The sequence below is a fragment of the Grampus griseus genome (genome assembly GCF_964374135.1).
Source record: "Grampus griseus genome assembly, chromosome: 10".
Taxonomy (NCBI): domain Eukaryota; kingdom Metazoa; phylum Chordata; class Mammalia; order Artiodactyla; family Delphinidae; genus Grampus; species Grampus griseus.
Window position 1 is genome coordinate 81,347,047 of NC_139004.1, and position 14,623 is coordinate 81,361,669.

Here is a 14,623-nt window from a genome sequence, read left to right on the forward strand (position 1 = left end):
TTGACAAGAGTCTGACTCTTTCCTTGAAATTAGTGGTTTGTTCACTTTTTAAAAAAGAAATCAATGATCTTACTGGCCATTAGACACACATGCACATACATGCACGTGCACACACACACACACACACACACACATGCACAAATGATACAAAGCATATGAAGAATGTTTTCCAGAGCCCCTCAAAACAACTAGAGAGAGGATTAATAATACATTAGCTCTCATCTTTCAGGTTACTAATTTAATCTTACAGCTTTTGAGTGTGATGTGCATTTGATGGTACACTGTAAAGGGTCTTCTGTGAAAATGCTATATATAATTTCTTGGTCTATCCATATTCAATGAGAATATCTAATACTATTTAAGCCAAAAATCACTTGCCACTATTTTTACCTTTAATTTCATATTCATATTTAATCCATAGTTTATAAAACTTACTCATCTGTTCAGTTTTTCTTTAATTTATATTCAAATCATCATGATTATTTTACTATCCTGTGTGGCACAAACATTTTGTATAATTAGCAAGGCCCACAAGTGTCTTTCACAGAAACCAAGGATTTCTTTATAGTTTGAGCCAGCTTTCCTGTTTCTCTTTTTCTAAATAAATGAAAACTCTCAGTTGGGATCTTCAGGAAAGCACCCAACTACAGGCTGCTCCAATGAGTTGCCATGAGAAATTGAATATGCAAATCATTTTTACACGCACATTTATGTAGGCAAAACACCTGCACATCTGGGTTCCCAGCAGTCCCTGTTGATTAATATGCATGTAACCCAGAACTGCCCATTACCGGGTAATAGGAATTTTAAATGCACTTGGCTCATTTTCAAGTAAATCCTTGGGTCATCAGTACTACAATTAAATGTGCCAGGTTAGATGCTCATTTTATATTAAATCAACTTCTTACCTTATGATAAAAGCTCCACTTTTGTATTCAATATGTATTTTTTGTTTACTCGAGTTAACAGCAAACAATGGGCTTTACAATATAAAGAAAACCATCTGGTAAACTAGAATGTTTTACAGAGTGATTTTTTTAAAAATGTAGGGGAGATGGCTCCTGCCCAGCAACAGCTGAAAGCCCAAATGTAACTGAAAAATACAAGCCAGCTGGCCAGGGTGCCACCAATGAATGGTGTCTCCTTTTTCTGTGGAGTTACTTACAAAATTCAAATGGTACATGTATTTATTTCACTTGGGCATCTACAAAACCCTGGGGGTAGGTAGCAACAAGTGGGTTATATTTTGAGGTGGAGAAATTGAGGCTCAGCATCCCAGTGTCCCATTCAAGACCTGCCAAGCAAGTGGAAATAAAGATCAGAAGTAGAGTTCAACGTAATTCACTTTCTTTGTTAAGTCTCTGCCACCATCCCTGCTTGTTCTGCTTTGGCAGTGCTCTGTCTTAGGCCTGTAGATCATTTATTCTATCCTCACTAGAAATGAAAGCTTTAACCTACAACCTTTTGATATCAATAAAATCATTTACATTTTATTCTATTTTCTTTTAAACAGGTCGCCAGGAATCTCCAGGCAGAAAATCTCCAGGAATGAATTACTTACCACACCAGACTCTGAAAAATAATGAACTGATTAGTGTAACTTACAGGAAGGGGTTACCAAATAAAACAGTCTAAGAAATATTGAATAGCTAAATCTGGCACATCCTATGACACTTCCCCAAGAAAGCATAGTTATTATGATTATTTTAAGAAATCATTCTTTTTTGGGCTTCCCTGGTGGCGCAGTGGTTGAGAATCTGCCTGCTAATGCAGGGGACACGGGCTCGAGCCCTGGTCTGGGAGGATCCCACATGCCGCAGAGCAACTAGGCCCGTGAGCCACAACTACTGAGCCTGCGCGTCTGGAGCCTGTGCTCCGCGACAAGAGAGGCCGCGATAGTGAGAGGCCCGTGCACCGCGATGAAGAGTGGCCCCCGCTTGCCACAACTAGAGAAAGCCCTCACACAGAAACGAATACCCAACACAGCAAAAATAAATAAATTAATTAATAAAAAAAAAAAGAAATCATTCTTTTTTGTACTTCAGTAATACCATTTACGATCTATCATTAAAATCTTACATTAATATAATACTAATAGAACTTTGTTTCAAACCAAGTGCATTGGGGGGTTTATATAAGTTCTTTTCATATATCAAGCATTACATACTTAATTTCATTTACTTAATTTAATCCTTAAAGCAACTTAACAAGTAGTAGTATTTTCATTTTACAGATGAGAGAAGGAAGACCTAGAAAGGGTCTGAACTAGGGTGATTGGTTCAACTTGACTCAGCTTGTACCTGCCCCTCCCAACCCTGCCTAAAAGCAGGTTCCTTCTCTCATCCCCTCCTCCAGAATTTCACCTTCTATTTACCTAAGTACTATGCTTCTGTTCTTCTGAACTCAAGTGAGCATATACGATACAGAGAAGGAAAATTAGTGAAGTGAAGCAGTCAATATATAGTCCCCATAATAAGCGGCCTAGTTAAAGAATATGAAAAGAGTTCATGAGATCAATAAAATATCCTAAAGATAAATTAGGTCCCATTTGTTTATCTTTGTTTTTATTTTCATTACTCTAGGAGGTGGATTGAAAAACATCTTGCTGCGATTTATGTCAAAGAGTGTTCTGCCTATGTTTTCCTCTAAGAGTTTTATAGTGTTTGGCCTTACATTTAGGTCTTTAATCCATTTTGAGTTTATTTTTGTATATGGTGTTAGGGAGTGTTCTAATTTCATTCTTTTACATGTAACTGTCCAGTTTTCCCAGCACCACTTATTGAAGAGACTGTCTTTTCTCCATTGTATATCCTTGCCTCCTTTGTCATAGATGTTCATTGCAGCACTATTTACAATAGCCAGGACATGGAAGCAACTTAACTGTCCATCAGCAGAGGAATGGATAAAGAAGATGTGGTACATATATACAATGGAATATTACTCAGCCATAAAATAGAATGAAATAATGCCATTTGCAGCAACATGGATGGACCTAGAGATTATCATACCGAGTGAAGTTAAGTCAGAGAAACACAAGTATCATATGATATCGCTTATATATGAAATGTAAAAAAAAAGGTACAAATGAGCTTATCTGCAAAACAGAGTTACAGATGTAGAAAGCATCTGTATGGTTACCAGGGGGTAAGGGAGGGGGAGGGATAATTTGGAAAATTCGGATTGACATATACACACTACTATATATAAAAGAGATGACTAATAAGGACCTACCATATAGTACAGGGAACTCTACTCGATACTCTGTAAGTCCTATATGGGAAAAGACTCTAAAAAAGAGTGGATATATTGTATGTATAACTGATTCACTTTGCTGTACACCTGAAACTGACACAACATTATAAATCAACTATATGCCAATAAAAAAATTTTTTAAAAAAGATCAAAGCAATGACAAAAAACTCTAAAGATGTGGTTCTAGTTTTCTAGTTTTTGCTCTACAGTTTTGTTTTACATCTCCACTAATTTTTGGAGTTTCTGGCTTTATACCATATCAGCCACCCATTTATTACCATACATTTACATTTGGGATATTTTCCCACTTCTGACACTGTGAACACATTCTTCTCTCAGGTCACAGGCTCCTTTTCTTCCAATTCTCTCTATTATTCCCAAGAATTTAGTTTTTCATTCTGCACTGAGACCTAGAATACTGTCTGGACCTCCCTCCAGTCACCTTCTTAATTTCTTTTACTATTCACTGTTCAGTTTAGAATCTATTTCTCTTTAAACTAACTTGCAAATATCCTTAATCTCCTTGACCTCTTGTCCTTCTCTTACACTTGAGTGACAAAAACTCCATTCACATTTGGACAAGTCCCAGAGTCCACCTTCTCCATACCCAGATTACTGACAAGTGGTGGATACAACTGTGCAAACTGGGGCCAATATACATTAGTGGTCACTGACCTCAAATAGCTTGTGTATTTTCTCCAACAATCCTATTTTTATTCTGAGTCAGTTCATGCGCAATTTCCACAGCACTCATGTCAAATGCTCTCCACTCTTGTCAAGCCTTCAATTTCCTATCTCATCATCACCTCATCCTATGTGATTCTTTCCATTCCTGTATTGCACTGTCTTAGTTGGGGTTTTCTTAAAACAAAGGCTTGAGGTTATACTTAAATTCCATTCTTTATAGGGAAGTGCAGTTCTAGGGCAGTCGGATCGAGGAAGAAGGGGTGTGAGACAGGGAAGGATGGAAAGAAAACACAAGGTGATGCATTACTCAGTTGTCTACTTCTTCATGAGATAGAAAGAGACATAGCCAGTCACTTACCCACATGGGATATCTCTTCAAAGGCTGTACAGAATACACGTATTAAAGAATAGTCTAATGGAATGAGGAACGAAAAGCGACATTTCTAATGGTTGCTGGTTCCTGTTCACTCTTGTCTTTTACTAGCCAAAGTCTGCTTCATCTCCTCCACACTTCCTTCTTGTGGCACTTTGCACCTTTTTAAAATTTTTCAAAATTTCTTTCTATCTTCTCCTTTTATGGACTCTATTTATACATATATCTGGCTGTCTGATGTTTCCCACAGTTTGCTAATATGCCTTTCAATTTTTATAGCTGTTTATCTCTCTGTGATTTATTTTGGGTAATTTCTACCGTTATGTCTTCAAGTTCACTAATCTTTCCTTTTGCAATGTGTAATCTGTGATTATTTTTCCTATCCTGTGCATTTTTTATATCTCAGACATTATAGTTTTCATCTCTAGAAGCTGGATTTGGGTATTTGTTTATAAGTCCCTACTTAACATATTCAATCTTTCCTCTAGCTTTGTGAATATATGGAATAAATATCTTTTTAAATGTCCTTATCTAGCCTATATCATTGTGCCATTTCTAGATGAGTTTTGATCGATTTTTCTCATCATTATGGGTTACATTTTCCCACTTTTTTGAAAGGTTGGTAATTTTGATTGGATGCCAGATATTATAAGTTTTAACTTGTTGGGCGCTGGATCATTTTTTTCCCTAAAATTATTCCTTGATTTTGTTTTCAGACATGAGTAAATTGCTTTGAAACACTCTGATACAAGTCTAACTGATGCTTCTAGTTCCTCACATACCCCCACAAAAGATGTAGTAGGACTGGGTTAGGTACCTGTGTCCAGGGTCCCCACGCTACCCCAGGGTTCTATGATTTGCTAGGAGAACTCCCAGGACTCAGCATATGTCATACTCACAGGTAAGATTTATTACAGCAGAAAGACAGAAATCAAAGTCAACAAAAGGAAAAGGCACATAGGGTGAAGTCTGAAGGAAACAAGGTATAAGCTTCCAAGGATCTTCTCTTACTGGAGTCACACAGAAAGAACATGCTTGATTCTTCCACTAACAAGTTGTGACAACACTTGTGAACGTTATCTACCAGCGAAGCTCATTAGAGACTAAGTGCCCGAAGTTTTTGTTGGGGGCTGGTCACATAGGCAGCCTTGGCCTGACAAGTACCAAGATTCAAGACTCCCAGAAGGAAAGCACGTGTTCAGTATAAACCACATCATTTGGATGAGTGGTTCAGGCACAATGAGCATTCTCATCAGGGAATGGTGGGAACTCTCATGAAATCCAAGGGTCAACCTTGTAAGCAGGAATGTTAAGGATAAACAGTCTCAGGCCTGCTATATTAACTGATCTGCACATAGCATCTTCTACTCCTCCTGTAAACCTACTTGTTCAAATGCCTGTCTCCCATAGACTGTAATCTCTGTGAGCAAATAAGAAAGGCAGACTGAGCTCCATGAGAAAAGAAGAAACTATTTCTATTTTGTTCAATATTGTGTCTCCTGTGCCTAGCATAAAGCTTAGTATAAAGTAGATGCTCAATAAATACTTGTTAAATGAAGACAAAGGGTTAATATTGTGAGAATATATAGAAGTCTTAAAGCTATAAAGAAAAATGGGCAAATGACATAAATATTCACTAGTAAGCAAATATATTTAAATTTAAAAATTCATATTTTTTTCATGTATTAAAGTGACAAAAATTAATAGTTAATACACAGAGTGTGGTTAAATAGTAACTGTTATACATTGCTGACAAGAATATATAAGTTATATAAATGAACAATTTAGTAATATGTGTCAAGAGTGTTAAACTGTTCATAATTATGCCTTAGAAAATTCCACTTATAGTAATTTATTAAAATAAACTAATCAAGAGATGCAAAAGATAATAGATAAAAATGTTAATTGCAGCATTATTTATAATGGCATATATCTGCAAACATGGTAAATGTTCAATGATACGGGAAGGTTAAAAAAATCATGGGATATAAATACAATGAGATATTAAGAAGTCAACTATAGATTACTTTCAATAAATATTTTTTGACATGGAAAAACACTGAGGATTATTAAGTGAAAAACTAAGAATTGCCAAAAGTTAATACATTTTGATCCAAATTCTGTTAATATATATGTGCATTTACATATGTAAATGCATTTTATTTTAAAATATAATAAATTTGAGCTATGTAGGCTAAAATACTAGTAATTATTACTTTTGAAGCGTTTATTTTATAGGGTCACTGGTCTTTTTCTCTTTTGATTTTTATGTGCTTTCTAACACACACACTTGCATGCATGTACTTCCATACAAATAAACATGTACATTCTAATTTGTTTTATTATTTGATCATTGACCAATAACTGCTGTTGGTAGAAGGAGTTCTTGTTAGACAGCATATATGAAGCACACAAATGAAAATAAAGTATACATGTAAACATGAAAGGACAAACTCTCACTAAAGACACTGGGGGAACTCACTGATCCTTAGCTGGCACTAATCTAGTATTACTCACCATAATCAATATTTCATTCAGAGATGCATTTTTAACAGTATAATTGTTTTATTTCAGTAAGTAAATACTTTTTTCATCTTTCTATTCCCTTCCTTTATGATCTTAGGGTTATTTATATCTGTTTCTGAAGCCTGGTATATTAAGGTATTCACAATATATTTTATATTGCCTTTGAGATTTTGATTTTACTATCTTTCATATTTTAAGTTTTAAAGTATTTGCTTTCAAAATATGAGTGAAATGTGCAATCATCAAAGGTTAATTTTCTCCAGTCTGAAAGTTTGAACACTCTGAATATTTACATAGGATTAAAGGATTTGGGGCGCACACACACACACACACACACACACACACACACACAAACACACAAACACACACCCACACCTTGTAATTCTGGCTCCAAAACCCCCATAATGCTGGCTATGTAACTTGATGACAAGTGATTTATTAACAAGAATCTTCCCTGACAAGCTGTATCCTCTGCAACATGTCATTTTCATATCTGATTATAATGTTTGCATTTCATTCATTATAGACAATACATGTTTTGATTAGTGAAGCTGGGATGCCAAATTATCTCCCAAACCTGGTTTCCTCTCTGTCTTGATTTGGGTTCTTCCTAAAGCAATCCCTGAGCCAAGGATTTGGGGGCAAGTAAATTATTTGGGAGGGAATCCCAGGAGACTCAGTGAGGACTGGGGAGTAAGATAAAGAAGCAGGTGTTAATTATCAGCCTACTTCTGAAGGCAACCAGAGCTCATTCTCACTGGAGACCCTTTGAGACCTGTGTGGAACATGCCTCAGAAATACCCCATTGAATGTAAATTGGTGCAGCTACTATGGAAAATAGCATGGAGGTTCCTCAAAGGAATAAAAATAGAGTTGCCATATGATCCAGCAATCCCATTCCCGGGCATATATCTGGACAAAACTATGATTAAAAAAGATACACACATCCCTATGTTCATAGCAGCACTATTCACAATAGCCAACATATGGAAACAACGTAAATGTCCACTGATAGATGAATGGATAAAGAAGATGTGGTACATGTATACAATGGAATACTACTTAGCCATTAAAAAGAATGAAATGATGCCATTTGCAGCAACATGGATGCAACTAGAGATTATCATACTAAGTGAAGTCAGAAAGAGAAAGACAAATACCATACGAAACCACTTACATGTGGAATCTAAAATATGACACAAATGAACATATCTATGAAAGAGAGACAGACTCATAGACATATAGAAAAGACATGTGGTGGTCAAAGGGGTGTGGAGGAAGGATGGATTGGGAGTTTGGGATTAGCTGATGCAAATTATTATATATAGAATGGAGAAACAAGGTCCTACTGTAAAGCACAGGGAACTATATTCAATATCCTGTGATAAGCCATAATGGAAAAGAATATGAAAAGGAATATATATATATACAGTTATATATGTATATAACTGAATCATTTTGCTGTACGGCAGAAATTAACACAACACTGTAAATCAACTATACTTCAATAAAATAAATTTTTATAAAAAAGAAACGCCCCATTTAAGGACAAGTAAGCTGGGTACGAATTCTATTTATCCATGAATACTTCTCTGTCATTGCTTCAGGGTCACCCCAGGGACATTAACTTTCAGGCATTTCCAGCCATCCTCAGGAGTGGGTCTGCAGATGGCCACAGGCAGAGAGAAGCAGAAGATGCTCTGTGGGTGGGAGCTGTCTGCAGGAGACAGGAGCACTGACCACACCCTCCGTGTGGATCAAGATGTGGTGCATGAGAAGAAGTAACACTTTGGCTACTTCTCTTTTACAGAGACTTTATGGCCAAGAGTCACTAGCTCTGACTGCGGCTCAGCACTAAGGAGCCCTGTGATTTTGAGCCAGTTACAGACCTCCCCAAACCTCTGTTTTCTCATCTGAACTAGGGTTTTGCTAGAAAAAGTATGTGAAACTTAGCAATAGGCAAATGGATGACTACACATTCCTACACTGTAGCTCTGAGCTTGATTTTCTATTGACTAAGCTATTTTACCACTGTGGAGGGGGCAGATGGTAGTTTTAAAATCTTGTTGTAGCTGCGAAACTCTCCTGTCTAAGCCAACATAGACTTGTCATTTGTGAAAAAGATGGACGAGCAGGTAGTGGGGCACAGACATGCCCACCTCCAAGCCTCTTAAGGAAAGGCAAGTGACCTGTCTTGCTCCTTGAGGTTCTCTAATCCCCAGGCCCCTTCTGGTTCTTTTTTGCTTCCAAACCCCTCTTTTATAGAAGGGAAAACTGGAAACAAACAGAGACCACCCACATGAAGAAGCCAGGGCTATTTATTCAGCATTTGCTACACAAAGGAGTCAGCCACCATCACTTGAATTTGGCAGAGACTGAAACGCAGGCAGAGGAGTGGGACAGCTTTACAGTGGAGAAAGGGAAGGCTTCAGGTGTGCCCTGATGGAAGATGCTGGCATGGCTATGCCGAAGGCAGGGGAGCCACAAACAGGGGAGCCTATGTGATTGCCTTGGGGAGCATATTTAGCTTTCTCTTTTTGGTCCTAATTTGGAAACAGAGGCAAATATTAGAGAATCTGTCACTTATTCTGTACTGACTATGTGGGACCGATTGCTACAGAAAATGTGGTTTGGCTTCCTGGACCTGTTGCTGCAGATTGTGCATCACAATTCTAAATATTTTTATATACGGTCTGGCATTGTCCGTTTGTTTATTCAGTCTCTCAAAACCGAGACTTAAGTGTCTTAAGTTGTTTGAGGTTCCACATATAGTGGCTAAGGTAAGACTCCATATTTCCTTTGAATTCCAGGCTTAGCTTCACTGTAAAAAGTTGAAGTTTCTTTTGGTTAGGAAGTAACACAGATCCCCAAGATCTAGTAAGTAGCAACAACTAGGGGGGCTTGGCCGAAGGACTGCAGAGGTCAGCATGAGGAATCGCAAGGCCCTCCCCAAATTGAGACTTCAAAAAGGCAATAAGGAAAACTGAGGGGCTGATTGAAGATGGCAAACGTTTTGGTATTTACATGACTTCAGAAACCCCAGGGTACTAGAACCCATGAGAATGAAGGTTATATCTACATTTCTACTTGGACACTTCACACTGGATAAGCCACGTTCTTTCCTCAAGAATCTGTAAACAGCCACCCCTTCAAATCAGTGCTTGGCTTCTCCCCTTATCTTAGAACAGCATTACAAGCAGAACGTAAGTAGCTATTGCCATGAGGATGGATCGAAAGACTCTTTGATCAGCCATTCCACTCACATGAGCCTATCCCTAAACCAGGGATGGTAATGAAAGTAATTTAACATACATCTATAATTAATTTGTTACACTCTTCCTGCTGTTGGCAAATCATACTATTTTAGAAAAGTTCATGGAATTAATCTCCCAGAAGAGAGATGAGATGGAAAGCCTGTAGAAGTAAATGGTTCTGTTTACTTCCAAACAAGTGAGTTTTAAGAGCCAATTTGGCTATCGGTCAGGGTTAATTTAGTGTTTCAAATTTGTCTTTGAGAAAACTGTATAAAGTCAAAGATTTTCTTCTTCCCACCAGATAACAGGAGGCTTGCAGTAAAGAAAACCATTTTTCTTCTCAAATGGTTCCTATGATCTGGTAAGGGAGTAGATAATAAGTTTTTTTTTTTTAACATGAAGACCATATATAGGTAAGACATGCTACAAAAATATGTTCTGTATTCAACTGTATCTTGAGAAAAAAGAGAATATTGTGCATTCCTGGTATGGGTATTACTTAAATGACTTAGAAAACAAAGGCACACGCTCATTAAATTTAGACGTGACCAAAATTTGGTCACACTGTTAAGTAAGGAGACCAACTCATCCTAGCTTGTCTCAGACTTTCCTGGTTGTAGGACTGAAAGTCTTATGTCCTAAGAAACTCCTGTAGTCCTGGGCAAACTGGGATGACTGGTCAGCCTACCTAAGATTTCAGAAGGTTTGAGTTTAAACAGATTCAGTTTGGAAGAATGAGGAATGGTGTAATATGGAATTTAGCCAGGGCTAGTCCTAGGCTGTGTCCTTAAGGATAGAAAATAGGTTTCTAAGATATGAGGTAGGGAAAAATTAACTGGAGAAATATAGGATTGGAGAGATTGCAAACTACACAAGGTTCCCAGAATCGGAGACATGAAGAAATCATTTAAGAGTAACCCCTCATTTAATGTCCGGCTAGCAATCTAAGACAAGGCAGGACTTAGATTCTGTGACACTCTTGTCTGCTTATTCTATCCCACCAGATATTTTGGTTTGTTTCTAAGAACATCTAGAACAGTGGTTCTCAAAGTGTGTTGCCTAAACCAGCAGCAATGACACCACTTGGACCCTTACCAGAAGTGCAAATTCTCAGGCCCCAGAGTTATGAATCTGAAACTCTGGGGGAGCAGCAGAAATCTGCATTTTACCAAGCCCTCCAAGTAATTTCAATGAGTGCTAAATGCTGAGAAGCAAAGATTGAGACCAGTCCTTCCTACATAAAACATGACAATTTTTAATACAGAATGTGGGGCAAATGGACGAGGTTACTTGGGGCCGTATCAAGGGGCTAAAATGTCACTTTCTCAGTATTCAGGGATCATATTTTGGCACAGCAGATGGGAAGGGAATAGATGGCTAAATCTACTTTATCCACATGCCTGTCACTCTTTCCCACCTGTGATACCAGCTAATAACCAGTAACCAGTAACTAGTAACCCATAACAGACTCTTCCCTGTTTCTGATGCTCGTCAGGATGCCAGTAAACAGATGACTTCAAAATCCCTTTGCACAAACAAACCATAAAAACTGAGGCAACCTAAATAATAGATCTTTGCTTCAACCAGGTTACCAGAAACAGACACCCTAAATCCTAGGGCATCCTGTGAATGAATTCAAACAAGGGAAAGTGAAGAATGGACCAGTAGAACAGTCGAGTCATATCCTGGTTTTGAGCCAAATTATATCACATCCTTTTCTGTTTAATCTAACAGATTCTCTCTTGTGTCTTAAAGAAAAGAGTTTGAGTCTGTCATCTTTTTCAACATCCAAAGGAGACTTTACCCCAAGTGTCTGAAAGGAGGCATTTTGATCATCAACAAAGCTAGATCTTCAGCCCACTGACAACCAGAAACCAAGGCAGGAGTCTGACAGTGAGTCCTCAATGCCCCAGAGCCATGAATTGGGACAACAGCTCAACAGCACTCTCAATTCCTTGTTGTAAGAATCTCAACTTCATGGAGGAATAAATTATTTGAATGAACTAATTTGTAATTGATGATGGATGATGTCAATACATTAACCAGTATGTTTATATGAGGAGTCGTGTCAAAAAATACTTAGCCTTAAACTAAAAATCTAGATACTCGCACATTGAAAAGTATCCAGAAATATATTGAAAATTTCAACAACCACAGCTGACGTCTTCTAGAGAGGCCCCCATTTATTTAGCACATGGCTTTGTGAAGATGTCTGTATCTCAGCAACAAAACAGAAACTTTCCCCAATTTGAAGAAGCATTTAGGGCCATTTGAAATCATTCAGCTATGAACTAAATTAGACAAAGAATGTCTGTCCAACTAGGAACAACTTCCAAAGCATTCTTTTCTTTTCAAATCATCAAAACAGTATTTTCAAAGTCTCAATAGAGCACATGCATCTTCTAGTAGGCTCACTGTTTTGTCATCCAAGTTAATTCAATTGTGAGATAACTACTTCCATAACTTTTGCCTTTTCAAATTAAGGAGGCATGGTCATTGCCTTTGAATGGCCCTAACATTGAAGACTTCATAGAAGGTCAAAGAGGTACACAGGTGAAAAAATAGATCAATTTCCACAAAAGAGCTGAATTCCAAAGCTATGCTTACGTTTAATTATGGTCTTTAACCAACATTTTTCTTACTTGGGGCGGGGGTTATTTTTTTAATGGGTGTAGCGTTGATAAAGAATACTTTTGGTAGGAATGTGGTTTTATTTAAAATAATACTTTAGGATATAGAAATTAATAAGCATATGGAACTCCAGGACAATTTTAACTTCAAACTTGTCTCCTAGAAATAAGCAATAGAGCAACAGCCAGCAAATGCTATGCTGTTCAGAATTCATCCTACAGATACATGCCAGGTGCATGTGCCTGCCTGGTGTAATTTGAGGGTCTCTAACACTTTCTGCCTTCTCTTTAATGACTATGTCTATACCTGAACTTTTACTCTGTGTATGTGTGTGTGTCAGAGAGACAGAGAAAGAGAGAGAGACAGGGACAGAGACAGAGACAGAGAGATGGGAGAGAGAGAGAAATGGGAGAGGGAAAAGGAGGGAGGGGGAGCATCCCTCGAAAATCAGCTTTTTCTTCCCAAATGCAAAAATGCCTGGGAGGATTTTTACTAAAAGTAATTTAAAATAAAGTATGGTCAACTTATTAGAGTTTACCTCCTTTCTGAGAGACAGACCAGGGTTAAAGGGAAAGACCTCCAGTAATGGAGGGAGGAAAGGTGATCAAAATGCCAATTTCTTAATGTTGTTCAGGGTCTGAACTAACTAGGTACCCCTAAACTAGCGGAAGGCATTAGATGTTTTCACAAGGCAGTTTATCCAAGTAAGATGGCAACTACAATGCTGACAATTGATGATGAAGCTATAATAGTATTAAATGTTTATTGAGCACGGATTATGTACCAGGAAATACACTGGTTGATTGTTCATGTCCATCTTTTAAGTTTCCAAAATAAACTATTACTCCAATAAAAGATCAGGAAACAGAGATTTAGAAGCAATAAATACTCCATGAACATGAGAAGTACTTGGTAAAACTAAGAAATGACTTGATGCTTTGAATGAATAAAACTCTACTGCTCCACCCAAAGCCAGGACCTCCCCTCCCCCTGGGCTGTGGTCCTGCTCAGGGAGCATGAGTTGACTGCCTGAGGTGTTAAGACGAAATTTCAAAGGCCCGCAGTTAACAGGAGTTAATTTTCCTTTGAGTGAGAACATACCCCAATTTGAGGGAGGGTGGTTCCTCAAATGGGCAGGACTCTGCTCTCCTCAAAAATTCCAAACTACTCATAAAGCCCTTGATTCAATCCAGAGCTCAGAGAGTTTGCTCTGCCTCTGGCCCTCTTCCAAGAAGCTATTTACTGGTTCTTCAGATCTGACCTAATTTGGAGACAGGCAGCATGGTTCCCTGGAATGGTTACCTCTGAGGTCGGCCTTCAGAACAGAGCTCATTTTGCACATCTCTCAGACAATCACACACCACAGGTCTCTAGTTCACAGACATATGGATAGTATTTTACCAGGAACAGCAAAAAATGGATCGTTGAAGCAATGTTTGGAAACAACTTAGGCAAAAACTTCGGATGGATGATCCAATGGTCTCATTAGCCAAGCAACTATCCAACTCTTGACTCTTCTATACCTTGACAAATTGGTTTCCAAAAACTTGAATCCACAGGGAGCGTATACACCATTGGGAACAAGGGTAAACAACCCAGGGGCAGTATGTCTCTGAAAAGAAATGTCAGTGCCCAAATCCAGAAGCAGAACGCTTGGAGGCTTGAATAAAAACATCCTCAATTCCAACGGGCCATAGTCAGATGTATTTTCTTTAGGTCTCTGAAGGAGAATTCCTATTACCAGATGCAAGTTGGGGGCAGAAAATCCCTTCCTTTCTATTAATCCGAGCTCTCCCGTCATCTGAGGCTTACAATCACCTGGGGATTCTTGCAGAGTGGGATGGAAGAGGTGCAGAAAGGCTACAATGCCTGATGCAAGGTTTACACTCCTCCCTCTGAA